The sequence below is a fragment of the Ahaetulla prasina genome, chromosome 7, assembly GCF_028640845.1.
Source record: "Ahaetulla prasina isolate Xishuangbanna chromosome 7, ASM2864084v1, whole genome shotgun sequence".
NCBI lineage: Eukaryota > Metazoa > Chordata > Lepidosauria > Squamata > Colubridae > Ahaetulla > Ahaetulla prasina.
Window position 1 is genome coordinate 50,077,829 of NC_080545.1, and position 13,912 is coordinate 50,091,740.

Genomic DNA, 13,912 nt, shown 5'->3' on the forward strand with positions numbered 1-13,912 from the left:
TTTATATTTCAAATTATACATAATGTCCTAGTTACTGTTTGTGTTGAAGTGCCTTAAATCAGGGAAGACAAGCCCTCTCAATGTCATTGGATGTCCAATTAGCTGGCCATATAGAAATTGAGATCAAACAGCATCTGGAGTGCCATAGATTCCCAGTCCTTGTTTTGAATAATTTTTTTAAGGAAAACTATACTTTTTGAATTGGGTTTATTTTGTTTTTTAAATAATAATTACAAATTTACATTTTAATACATCAACTAAGATATATCACATTTGCTCAGCCATGTGGTTGAATGAAAAACAGCAATTATGTATTGCTCAATGATCTCTATCTGTAATTTTATGTATTTAGATGCAGTAATAAAACCTATGTGATATGTCAGATTACTACTGCACCTGAATTTAGTGTGGCTTACTTTTGAAAAACACATTCAGACTATAGAATATTTCTTGTATGGTAGTTCCTCCAAACTACTACAAAATGTATAGAATTGGGTTATACAGACATAAAACAGTGATGACAGTGGATAGTCCAGAACTCTGTTTCCAATAAAATGTGCCAATAAAATATGTTGGGTGGATCTCCAATTTCACAAGAGGAGAATGATGGAATAAATTACAGACATTACTTTGATGTGAAGCCTACATGTTAGGGCACACCCTCTTTCTTCTTCCAGTGCTGTTTTGTCTTTTAAGGAAGTGAGTCATGAGAGAGAGCCTAAATTCTTCCACATAAATGAAAGAATGTGAAATAAATTTAGAGTGGGCGAAAAGGAAACCCAGATCATTTTTTCTATTCTATTAGAAATTATTGTTATTGACAACTTACTATGACACGTTTAACATTTTCCCAGGATTCCCGGTGGTGAGTTTGAGATACATATTTCGCTTGCATTCCATAGTTGTTTGGATTTCAAAGCTGTTCAAGATTCTCAGTAACAGGTAAGTGATATCAATTTTGCTATTCTACATATTTATTTCTTCTGTTTCAATCTATGTTTTACATTTTTCTTTCTACCTGTACCACTGTGAGAAAATTCTACAAAATCTTCTAGTACAAATGAGGAATGTTTTCTTAATATAACTAGTGTAGTTAATATGCTGACATGTTTAGATGACAGTCATGAATGTATAGGTAGTTGCACAACAATCTCATTGCATTTAAGAGAATTTTATCCAAAGAATTCTAATTCAAATATTGGATTTCTTATACATATCTCTTCCGAAGCCCTATTGAAATCAGCAAGGCTTACTGCCAAGTAATTGCATAGAGATTTTTATTTATATTTACTTAAATTATTAGCAACATTATTTCACACAATATTTCATATATTCCTTACATTTGATGTGTGCTATATTTCTCATGTGTGTATAGTCAATATGCTTACCAATTAACAAACACAATTATAAAAAAATGAGAAATTGAATGGAAAAGAAATAATAAAAGAAAATAGAATTGGAGGTCAAATCTGTTGCTGCTGATGCTAGTAATAGAAATAGTAGTTTGCAACATTAATATATGCAATTGTAGAAAGGTGGTCTAAGATACCGCCCAAAACTGTTATTAAATGTCAGTAGTAGTGATGCAAGAGAATACAATCCACTACCTTCCTAGGGAAAACAACTAAGAGGAACAACTCCCTAGGTTCTTTTCTGGTTCACATTGCATCTGGTACTTGCTGATCAACAGCACTTGATTATTGCTGAGATTCTTTAGAAGGTAAGCTTTGCAAAAGGCATTCAGACAGTTTGGTTAGGAATAGGCTTTAAACTGTAATTGTTTATCAACTTTTCTTGACCAGCTTTTTAGATTTATTATTCAATCTTTTCTCTGAGTCTTAGTCCTCTTTCACCTGTGTAATCTCAAAATATTTTATTGTTAGAAATGGAATCTTATATGTTCTCTTCCCATCTTCAAGAAGAGCCAAGATTTTGCATAGTCTTGATGTAGTATTTGGATATCAGTTACTGCATTTATCTTTATAAGATGTTTTCTTTATCTTGGTCTCCCAGTTGTAAATTAGTATTATTTTAAAAGTATTTAGCTAGGGGAATATTATGTTGACTTTTAAAAAATATAATTCTTAGGCCAGCATTTATTACAAATTTAGTTTTTCTTATTGACAGGTTTCAACAAAACCTGTAATAGTAATGTACATGTTAATGTGTCTCGCCAGAGGAGGCAAAAAGTTCATGAACAGTTTTGAAGTTCTGTGATAACGCTGATATATGTAAGCTTAATATAGGCAACCCAAAATGGACCCAGCTGTTTTAGGTAATTATCGTCCAGTCTCCAACCTTCGTTTCACGGCGAAGGTTGTAGAGAGTGTGGTGGCATGTCAATTACCCCAGTACCTGGATGAAACTGTCTATCTAGACCCGTTCCAGTCCGGCTTCCGGCCCGGATACAGCACTGAGACGGCTTTGGTCGCGTTGGTGGATGATCTCTGGAGGGCCAGGGATAGGGGTTATTCCTCTGCCTTGGTCCTATTAGATCTCTCAGAGGCTTTTGATACCATCGACCATGGTATCCTGCTGCACCGGTTGGAGGGATTGGGGGTGGGAGGCACCGTTTTTCGGTGGTTCTCCTCCTATCTCTCCAATTGGTCGCAGACGGTGTTGACGGGGGGGCAGAGGTCGGCCCCGAGGCACCTCACTTGTGGGGTGCCGCAGGGGTCGATTCTCTCGCCCCTTCTGTTCAACATCTATATGAAGCCGCTGGGTGAGATCATCAGTGGTTTCGGTGTGAGGTACCAGCTGTACGCTGATGACACCCAGCTGTACTTTTCCACACCGGACCACCCCAACGAAGCTATCGAAGTGTTGTCCCAGTGTCTGGAAGCTGTACGGGTCTGGATGGGGAGAAACAGGCTCAAGCTCAATCCCTCCAAGACAGAGTGGCTGTGGATGCCGGCATCCCGGTACAGTCAGCTGCAACCGCGGCTGACTGTTGGTGGCGAGTCATTGGCCCCGATGGAGAGGGTGCGCAACTTGGGCGTTCTCCTGGATGAACAGCTGTCCTTTGAAGATCATCTGGCGGCCGTCTCCAGGAGAGCTTTTTACCAGGTTCGCCTGGTTCACCAGTTGCGCCCCTTTCTAGACCGGGATGCCCTATGCACGGTCACTCATGCTCTCGTGACATCTCGTCTGGATTACTGCAATGCTCTCTACATGGGGCTCCCCTTGAGGTGCACCCGGCGGCTCCAGTTAGTTCAGAACGCGGCTGCGCGGGTGATAGAGGGAGTCCCTCGTGGCTCCCATATGACACCTCTCCTGCACAGACTGCACTGGCTACCTGTGGTCTTCTGGGTGCGCTTCAAGCTTTTGGTGACTATCTTCAAAGCGCTCCATGGCATAGGGCCGGGATACTTACGGGACCGTCTGCTGCTACCGAATACCTCTCACCGACCCGTGCGCTCTCACAGAGAGGGACTCCTCAGGGTGCCGTCGGCCAGACAGTGCCGGCTGGCGACACCCAGGGGAAGGGCCTTCTCTGTGGGGGCTCCCACCCTCTGGAATGAGCTTCCCCCAGGACTTCGCCAACTTCCCGACCTCCGAACCTTTCACCGCGAGCTTAAGACTCATCTATTTATTTGCACAGGGCTGGACTAGATTTTAAATTCAAATTGGTTTTAATGGGGATTTTATTATTTTTATTTTATTATTTATTATTGTTATTTTAATTATTTTAATTATTCGACCAATTATAATAAGTTTTTTAATGGATGTTTTATTTATATTTATATATATGTTTTTATCTGGTTGTGAACCGCCCTGAGTCCCTAGGGAGATAGGGCGGTATAAAAATATGAAAAATAAATAAATAAAATAAATAAATAAAATGTGATCAGAAAAAGGAGTCAAATTCGTAAACAGAAGAAAAATTACGTACATAAAGGAACTGTTAAGTAAATGGGATAATTTTCAAACAACAGTGATTACCTGCTATCAGAAATTTAACACTTTCAAGAAAAAAAATATGACTACTTTTGATATTCAAGAACTGGGTTTTTCAGGTCAAACCTGGGATTAATCTGATGGCATCCAATAAATAGGCAGAAGTATTAGGAATGTTTGATGCCTTAAGTTGACCAAAAATATTTTTTAAAAGGCAGAGGAAAATTATAATAATAAAGGACTAAGTGGATAAAAATGTTAAATCCAGTCTAAACATCTGAATGTGAGATGAACCATAATGTTACGTTACATTACATTACATTACATTACATTACATTACATTACATTACATTACATTACATTACATTACATTACATTACATTACGTGTGTGTGTGTAATCTCCCTTAGTGAGGCACTGCCTTGATGTCATTAGGGGGCTTGTATGGTCTGAGAAAGATGAGAGCTGTGCCAGAGGTTCAACCATATTGGACAATGAAGAGTCAATGAAGAGCCAGATGAAGAGTCTCTCATAAATAACATGGTGAAATGTAATTTACAGAAACCCATTCTGGATCAGTCATTAACTGAGTCAACAAAGACTCAAATGCTACCATGTTTCCCTGAAAATATGACCTACCCCAAAAACAAGCCCTAGTTAAGCCCTGTCCACCATCTGATTGTACAAGGTCGGGTGAGGCACAGGCATAAAAATTAAGCTGGGGTGGGGGTTTGGAACTGCTCCACGTGCCCCGTACCTGCTTACCTTAAGACTGCTGCAGCCAGGCCTCCCATGCCCGACACCTGTCATGCCGCTGCCCAACTTCTTCTGCAGCCACTTATGGCCACTTGTGACTGGATGCCGTGAGGTGCATTGCGCTGTTGCCGCCGCAAGTGGCAGAATGCAGCGAGGCTCGTTGCACTGGTGCTGTGAGCAAGAGGAAGCCGCAAGGCTTGCCATGCTGGTGCCACCGTGAACAGCATCAGCGCAACGAGCCTGGCAGTGTTCTTTTTTTTTATTATTATTTGAATTTATATCCCGCCCTTCTCCGAAGACTCAGGGTGGCTTACAATGTGTTAAGCAATAGTCTTCATCCATTTGTATATTATATACAAAGTCAACTTTTATTGCCCCCAACAATCTGGGTCCTCATTTTACCTACCTTATAAAGGATGGAAGGCTGAGTCAACCTTGGGCCTGGTGGGACTTCAACTTGCAGTAATTGCAAGCAGCTGTGTTAATAACAGACAGACTTAGTCTGCTGAGCCACCAGAGGCCCTTAGGTGAGTGAGGTTCTGTCACTCACATGGCACCAGCCTTGTGGCATCCTACCACACACGGGGACACCAATGCGACGAGCCTCATGGCATCCTGCCACTCATCATATCATGAGCGGCTGCAAGCAGCCACAGAAGTAATCGGGCAGCAACATGCCAGGTATTGGGGCATGGGAGGCATGGCTGTGGTGGTCCTAAGGTAAACTGGAAAGACATCCCCCGAAAATAAGACCTGGTGCTTATTTTGGGGCCAGAAAGAAAATAAGATGGGCTCTTAGTTTGGGGAAATACGGTATGTGGAGTTCCCAAAAATATGGTGAAAAATGGGTTACAGGACTTAAGACTGTTAGCTGAGCAACTGGGACCAGCAGCTGCAAGACTATTGGAACCAACACAATGAAACAGCCTTTTTTTCTTTTAATGACCCTGAAATCTCTTGCATCAGTGTGGAGTTAGAGCAACTGAATGGACCTGTGTGTTTACTGGCTGGATGCCCTTCCTAACACCTACTTGGAACTCACAGCAGATATTTTCTCTTTACACCCAGAGAGACAAATACCTGCCACTACCTAGGATTAAATTTACAGCCTCCAGATTGTCAGGCAAGAACTCCACCTTCATGCACCACACTGCTCCAAAGAAACTCCAAAAATACAACTATTAAAAGATGCCAATATTGTAATATCAAATATAAATAGAGGCTTACTGCAAGAAACAAATCAAGTAATGAACAGAATGGCTGCCATTATAATTGAACACCTTGAATACAAAATCAGAAAAGAAAACAAACCCTGGAAAATAAGATAAGTATGCTAAGAGCAGATGCAAGCAAGTTAAGACAAATGAAAGAAAAGAAGCTGAAGAACAAAGAATACCTAATGGACAGCAGAAATAGTGGGGGGACGGGCAAGAATTGGTTAGCACCAGGTGAAGATAAACAGCATGGTTTTGAGGTAAAACATCTGACTGGTCTCCACCCACTCATTGCCAAACAGTTTAACATACTGAGAGGATGTAAAATTGAAGATCAATCCAAGCTACATTCAAGTTGGCTTTCTTTCTCTTGCAGTTTTCCAAGATCATCTTGTCAATTAGGAGTTGATCTTTTGTTCTTCTGCTATTGGGGTGATTTCTTTTTTGCTCAGGTGGAAAGAAGTTGTTTTCAACTAGATGCTGTTGGGCTGCATCAACTATCAATACCATAATGGTTTAAACAATCCAATCCAGCATGTCAGTAGTACAAAATAAAGAATTTATAACAGAACACTATATAAATGCTAAACATTGAGTTCACACAATGTAACCTTGTCATTGCTTACAATTAAGTCCCTAGAGCCTCTTTGGTAATATATCATTCTATTTTCAGTTTATGCTTTTATATCAATATAAAAATTATCCCTAGAATTTTCATCATAATGTAACTCCTGCACATTATTTTTGCCATAGTGTATGTCTACAGCATATTTATTTACAACCAGATCTTAATCATTCAGGCTCCTGTTTTCTGTGTAGATCTTCATTCATATCTGGAAAAAGTACTACTATTAGCACATAATTAGCCATTTCAAAGGTTCACAGCTTTTATAATTATAACAGTCATTGCTATTTAGAATTAGAAGGCTGCTCAGCTTCTAAATTACCATAAATGGACGGCCACCCTCCATGCACTCACATGTAGCACTCACCCAACTGTTCTCCACAGCGCCAACCTGGGGCACAATTTTAGCACCTCTTCCTGTGTCAAGGTCATGCGAGGTTCTCACTTATCAATAGCAACAGGAATTGCCAGGCTGCTGTCACTAAGCAATACAATTGCATTGTGCTTTATGATCATATTGCTTATCCAATCCCAATTACCACCCTAATTCAAGGGGAATCTGTAGTTACATCCAAATCAACAGGAAACACAGATCCCATGGAACTTTAATGGTATGCTTCAAAAACTAAAACATGTTTGTAAGCTAATGATATGATTGTAAGAGAGACAGATCTAATCAGTTGTTTATGTATAGAATAAATAATTCACTGAACTGAAACATTAGCCACACTGTTCTGAATTAACAGGACAGGCTAGACTAAAATGGTATTGATAGTTTGGGATGGAATGTGCTATAGAAACCACTTCCAAGATGTTTTGCATTGGCATAATTGAGGTATATTCAGATATAAGTGATATGGTTCACCAGAAGACATTGGAGCAATATATTAATCTGAGTGATGAGTGGAACTTTAATGATTTCTAAATAATTGTTTACTTAGCTACACCACCCATTGTAGTTGACAAAAGTAGCCAAATTCTTAAGCACTAGTGTTTGCAAAAACCCTCTTGAACATTAAAAACGAAGTACAATGTCTTTTAATTGATAAAAATTTATAATACAATCCTACAGTTATCCATTTAGAAAAAGGGGTATGAAGCGGGTAAGAGGGAAATCGGTCTTCCTGTCTGCAGCAGTGCAGTCTTTGAAATGAAAGCCCATTTTGGCTTTGCCTGTAGGAGAGAGAGCAGGCCACAAAACATCTGACTAATTTCAAGTGGTCATTTCCTAGTTCCGGTGAAGACCGGTTAATTGATTATGTCCAATCAAGTCATTTTTGATTCCTAGGAACCACATAGATTTTCTTCGTAATGATCTAACCCTTCACTGTTTTTTCAAGCCTCCCAACGGTGCATTGTCATCACTGTAACTGAATAAAAACCAATAAGCATAGTTATGGGTTTCTTCTGAAAAAACGCTAGTCTTTAAAAATGGGTTTAATATTCTGAAAAAGTACATTCTGTTCACATATAACCATGAACAGAACGAAACACTAATTGTCTAGAGACCTGTAATTTACTGAGCACAGGTGTAGAGCCTCACAATTGCTGTTCGGAAATAGCCTGACCAACAGGTTACAGGTACAAAGGAGGGAATGCAAAGATCACTGGGAGAGTTCCTAATTGCTTTACCCCACACCCTTTTATGCCTGAGCATATTACTTGAACCACCAGACAAGTTAGTTAAACCTGTATTCTAATCATCCATCTAAGTTCACCCCATCCTGCAATCTCCCACATTGTAAAAAGAGATTGGTGGTTGCTTTCCCCCAGTAGGATGACACGTGGTAGAAAGAAAACTAAGATAGTCACAAATCCTAACTCGTCTGCCTTGTTACTGTGGCAGAATAGATCTCAGCAATCAAAGACACAGTATATGCCAACATGACTTTTTGCCAACTCAAAGATTAATAGACTTCATGGTGAGGAACAGCTCTTAGCAGTATCCCTATGGATATTTTTACATAACAAAAATAAGGATTGTGGTAAGTGAAATATCAGTATTTATATATTTTTAAAAAATATAACCAAGCCAATATAATCTTCATTAAAAGACAGAAAACAGCCAACCTACACTTTCTTTTTTACTGAAATAATTGTTCACTTTATCTAACAGGGAAGACCATGACTTTGTCAGAATAAATAGGAATGAAGTAGAAAGATGATGTTGAACTGATTCATATTTGATTGTTACACTGACACAAATATTTTTACCCATATTGATAAGGTTTGAGTCACAGATTTCAGCTGCTTGATTAAATTGACCAGAATTATAGTCTTAAATTCTTTATGAATAGTTGTTATAAATGTACTTAATTTGAACAATAGCAATAGCACTTAGACTTATATACCACTTCACAGTGCTCTATAGCCCTCTCTAAGCGGTTTACAGCGTCATCATATTGCCCCCAACAATCTCGGTCCTCATTTTACCGACCTTGGAAGGATGGAAGGCTGAATCAGCTTTGAGCTTGCTGAGATTCGAACTGCCAAATTGCAGTCAGCAGTCACTGTAACCACTGCGCCACCTCAATGAAAAGGTTTAATGCAAACTTACGTTAAAACAATATCGTTTTTATATATTTTGACAGTATATCCAGTATTAAATGCCAACAGTACATTATTTCATAAAAAATTATTTTAAGCTATTATTTAATGTAAATTTTAGACCGTTTGCAACATGTTTTCCTATTGTTTAAGCATTATATCCCAATTCTTTGCCCATTAGATCATGCAATGCTTTACATATTCAGTCTCCAAATTCAATTTCAACAACAGTTTATAAACCTTGGCAATAACGTGTTCATCATTACCACACCAATTTCCAATTCATTTTTTACAAAGTCAAATCCATACGTTTTCTAATTTAAATCTTTCTTTCAATTGTAAATATGTAAACCAGTGACAGACACATTCTTCTGATTCCAGTTCTTTGAATTTCAGGGTAGGTTCACCTTGATTAAAAAGTATTATTGACCATAGGTCCACCAGTTTAGCCTCATCATCATTTCTTTTCTAAAAAAAGGCTTCCTGAGGTGACACCTGAAGAGGTACTTTTCCAGAGATTATTTTATATTTGTTCCAAACCCTTAGAATGGCACATCTAACAATGATTGTTAAAATCAACATTTAACTTTGTCATACCATTAGGCGTGCCATCCAAATCTTAGTTCATGGCCTTCTAATTCAAATAGTCTCTTGTTTTAGAATTGCCCACTCTTTTATCCAGACCAGACAGGCATCACGATACAATTTCAAATCTAGTAAACCCAAATCTTCTTTAGAATGAAATTTATATTTTTATCTTGGTTTTTTCTTGCCATATGAATTTGAAATATCAATTTGCTTTGTTTAAAAATGGAGTCTCAGTTATAAGTATCAGTAAATTCTGAAATAAAAAAATAACATCTTTGATAAAACATTTATCTTAATTACAGAGATTTTACCAGGGATGAAATGTAAAATTTGTTACTACTGGTTCTGTGGGCGTGGCTTGGTGGGGTGGTGGTAATGTGACTGGGTGGGCGTGGCCAACTTTTTTTCTTTTTTTTACTTTTAAAAGCATTTTTTCTACAACCTCTTCAGCCGAAGAGGTTGTAGGAAAAATGCTTTTAAAGGGTTCTGATGATCTCAGCTGAGTTGCCTGATCGCCAGAACCTTTTAAAAGCATTTTTTACAACCTCTTCAGCTGAAGAGGTTGTAGAAAAAATGCTTTTAAAAGGTTCTGATGATCCCAGCTGAGCCGCTTGATCATCAGAGGCTTTTTTTTTACTTTTAAAAGCATTTTTTCAGCCAAAGAAAAAATGCTTTTAAAAGAAAAAAAAAACCTCTGATGATCGCATGGCTCAGCTGGGCATGGGAGTGGGCAGGGATTTTTGCTACCAAACCACCTGCTGCCATCAGTCCCAGATCAGGCGATCCGGTCTGAACTGGGAACATTTCATCCCTGAATTCTATCCAGTAAAGATAATTGTAAGTTATTCCATCTTCATACGTTTTTTTATCATTCCACACAGGTACAAAGTTGTTTTGAAGCAACTTTGGTATTTGTCAAAAGATACAGTATTTTTACCCTTTTCTCCACTTTGAAACATGACTTTTTGGTCAATATTTCATAATCTCGAAATGCCATATTCTTAACATTTAGTTTTTTAATCAAGTATTCTATTCCAGTTTTTGGATCTTGCAGAAATATAACTAAGTCATCATCAAATAGTCTCAATTTATAAACTTTTTTAAAATACCTATGCCTCTTATTTTCTCATGTAATATTCCTATTCAAAATTTCCAGCACCAATATAAACAAAGGACATTCTTGTCTCATACCCTTTTGAATTTCACACATTTCAGTAAAGTGTTCATTACTAAGGATCTTTGCTTGCTGCAAAGTACAAATCACTTTGTCCCAAAGGTGCTTTTTCAAGAGGCAACTGGACTTTCTTTGAAGACATTTCGCTTCTCATCTAAAAAGCTCCTTCAGCTCTGACTGGATGGTGGGGAATGGAAGGATTTATATTTGATAGCTGGACATTTGCATTCTTTTTAGAGAGTTGCTGAAGCCACTTGAAGATTTATCTGTGTAGTGCAAATGGATATGGAGCCTTCTTGGAACTAATGAAAGGACTGTATTGTACACAGGAGATAAATAATGTCTCTCTCACTCTGTTGAGAGAGGGTTGTTCAATTTTGACATAAATGGCCTCTTTGACCTCTCTTTCAAACCAGCAATCCTCTCTGTCCAAAAGAGTGGCCTTTGTCTTTTAAATACAGATGTTGTGATGATCTCCTATGTTGTGCCATGTGTTTATGAAGTGGTTGTGTCAGACCTGGAAGCTATCTTTCTACTTTTATGCCTTCAAGCTTCAGGCCTGCCAAAAATCCTACTGTGGGAAATTGGGAGTGGGGATTACATAGAGGGAAGAAGATATGTAGTCAAAATAAAATTCTTTATAGGAAGTCAAGGCCATGGTGCCCTGCAGCTGTGTTGAGAAGAATGAGGAGGTATCTTCTGTTCCGGACGGTACCTGATTGGATGTGTGGTGGACATGTGGGAGAGGGGCAAGGTCTTGAACTTTCTTTTGGGTGTGGAAAACCTGGAAATTCTCAGGATTCGGGTTTTCCCAGATGTGCCAATATGATATATCTAATAAAAGTTAGTTTTGAGGAACTTCAAGCCCCGGAGTTTGATTTCGTTGGGGGGTTTCCTTGGAAGCCTGACAGAATGTTTTGTTTCCTCAATGTACAGATCTGCACATGTTTCATTGCATTGTACATATACCATATTGCTTAGTTTGTGTCTGGGTGTTTTATCTCAGATTTATGTTGCTAAGGGATTGGCAAGCCTTAGACTTAAGAGTATTCTTGGGTTTAAAGCAGGTGAAATGCTCCCGGTTCGGACTGGATTGGGTGATCCGGTAGCGATGGGGGCGGGTAGTTCGGAGAACCAGTAGCAAAAATCCCTCCCCCCTCCCGCCTATGTTCACCCAATCGCCCGGTCCCCACTTGCCTACTTGGCAGTTTGCTGCTTCTTTCGGGCTCGCTCGCTACGTTGCTTTGCTTCGGTTGCGGCAATCAATTGCATCAGCTAGCAACTCAATCTGCCTGCCTGCAATCCATTTCATTGGTGAGCACTCAATCTGCCTGCCTTGTCCCTTAAATTGGGTAAGTAACTGGGGGGGGGGGAGCTTTAAAAAAATAGTTAATTGGGTTTTTTTTAGCAGTTTTTTTATTTTTTTAGACATAGCAATTTAAAGTTAAGGAAGTTTTAAATTTAACTGCTTTTATCTAAAAATATAAATAAAATAAAATAAAATAATAAAATATTTGTGCAGCTTTCTGAGATTTGGTGTGTTTCTGTAGTTTCACTCTAACTACACAAACACACAAAATCTCACAAAGCTGTATGTGAATCAGTTGTGTGGTGTTGTGTTGTGTGTATTTAAAGTGTGAAAGTTGGTTTTTAAGCTTTTTGTGGCTGTGTGAGGTTCCTGCTTCTTGAAGGGGCCATTTTCGGTGAAGTGCAGCTGCTTTTACATTGTGTGGGAGTCAATTGTGTTGTGTTGTGTTGTGTGTGTGTAAAGTGTGAAAGTTGGTTTTTGGTACCTCTTATTGTTTTGTGTACTTTATTGTTTTTATTATTTATTGTTATTGGCCATGCCCACCTGGTCACCTGACCACCAAGCCACGCCCACCAATTAAGCCACACCCACGGAACCTGTAGGGAAATTTTTTAGATTTTACCCCTGGTTTAAAGTGTGCATGTACGTTGTGTTGGCTGAAGATCCTTTTGAGTTTTTCAGATATTCCTGCAATGTATGGAATAACAATATTACTTTGTTTTTTGTTCTCTTCTTTGTCTGTTAAGGAGCAGCTCTTGCTAGGTCTTTTGGGGGATTTGATGAAGGCCCACTTAGGATCACCACACATTCTGAGAGCTTCCTTGATGTGTTTTAGTCCTTTTTCTTTCCCATCTTTTCTGGTAGGCAGGCCTTCAGGTCAGTGGTGTAGGGTTCTGTTAACTCCCATTTTCTGCTTTAGTGGATGGTGAGAATCAAAATGTAAATATTGATCTGTGTGCGGGGGTTTTCTGTAAACTCCAATGTTAAGGCTTCTTTAACATTATGTCTTCCTTAATGTGTAGTGCACAGTCCAGGAAGGCTAGACTATTTTCCTTAACATCTTCTCATGTCAATTTATGTATTTGTCCACAGAGTTGATATGTTTGGGAAATACTTCCAATTTCTGTGTTTTGATTGTGACCCACATATCGTCACATACCTATTCTAATGAGTGAGTAGAATTATTGTGAAGGAGTTTAGAGTGATCCTGAGGACACAGATAAATCTCCAAGTGGCCTCAACAGCTCTCTAAAAAATACAAATGACCAGCTGTCTGCAAGGAATATAAATCCTTCCATTTACTACCATCCAGTCAGAGCTTATTGGATGAGAAGTAAAACATCTTCAAAGAAAAACAAGAAAGTCCAGTTGTCTCTTGAAAAAGCACCTTTCGGACAACCATGACCTAGGTAACTGAGCTTCTCCATAGACATACAAATCACTTTAACTCCTTGAATAAATTTCTGCCTGAAGTTCATATCTTCCAGGGCTATAAGCATACAGACCCATTTAAATTGTCAAAGGCTTTCTCTGCATCCAAAAATATTATGCTTCTCATTATAGTATTGTAAGTATTCAATAATGTTCAAAACAGTTCTCACATTATCTCTAAATTGTCTTTTTGGCAAAAAGCCAGATTGGTCTTCATAAATATAAGACTGTAAGACACTCTTCATTTCCATCATTACTACATAGTACAATTTCAAATCCATAACTTCTTTGATCTAATTTAAATGCCTTTTTTCAATTGTAAATATGGAAACCACTGACAGAATATTTCTTGATCTTTCTGTAAAGGTAAAT

The 13,912-nt window shown here is 38.6% G+C and overlaps 1 protein-coding gene across 3 annotated transcripts in view; it reads left to right on the forward strand.

Moving 5' to 3' along the window:
• The first annotated feature begins 674 nt into the window (after positions 1 to 674).
• Positions 675 to 13,912, forward strand: part of TMEM19 (transmembrane protein 19) — a 30,270-nt gene continuing 17,032 nt past the window's right edge. Inside the window, exon 1 of one of the 3 annotated variants that reach the window (XM_058190501.1) lies at positions 675 to 942. The gene's annotated coding sequence lies outside the window, so the exon portion shown is untranslated. Of the gene's footprint in view, positions 943 to 1,604; positions 1,721 to 8,454; positions 8,477 to 13,912 lie in introns of those variants that run through there. The other 2 variants (XM_058190505.1, XM_058190506.1) reach the window with 2 other exon arrangements.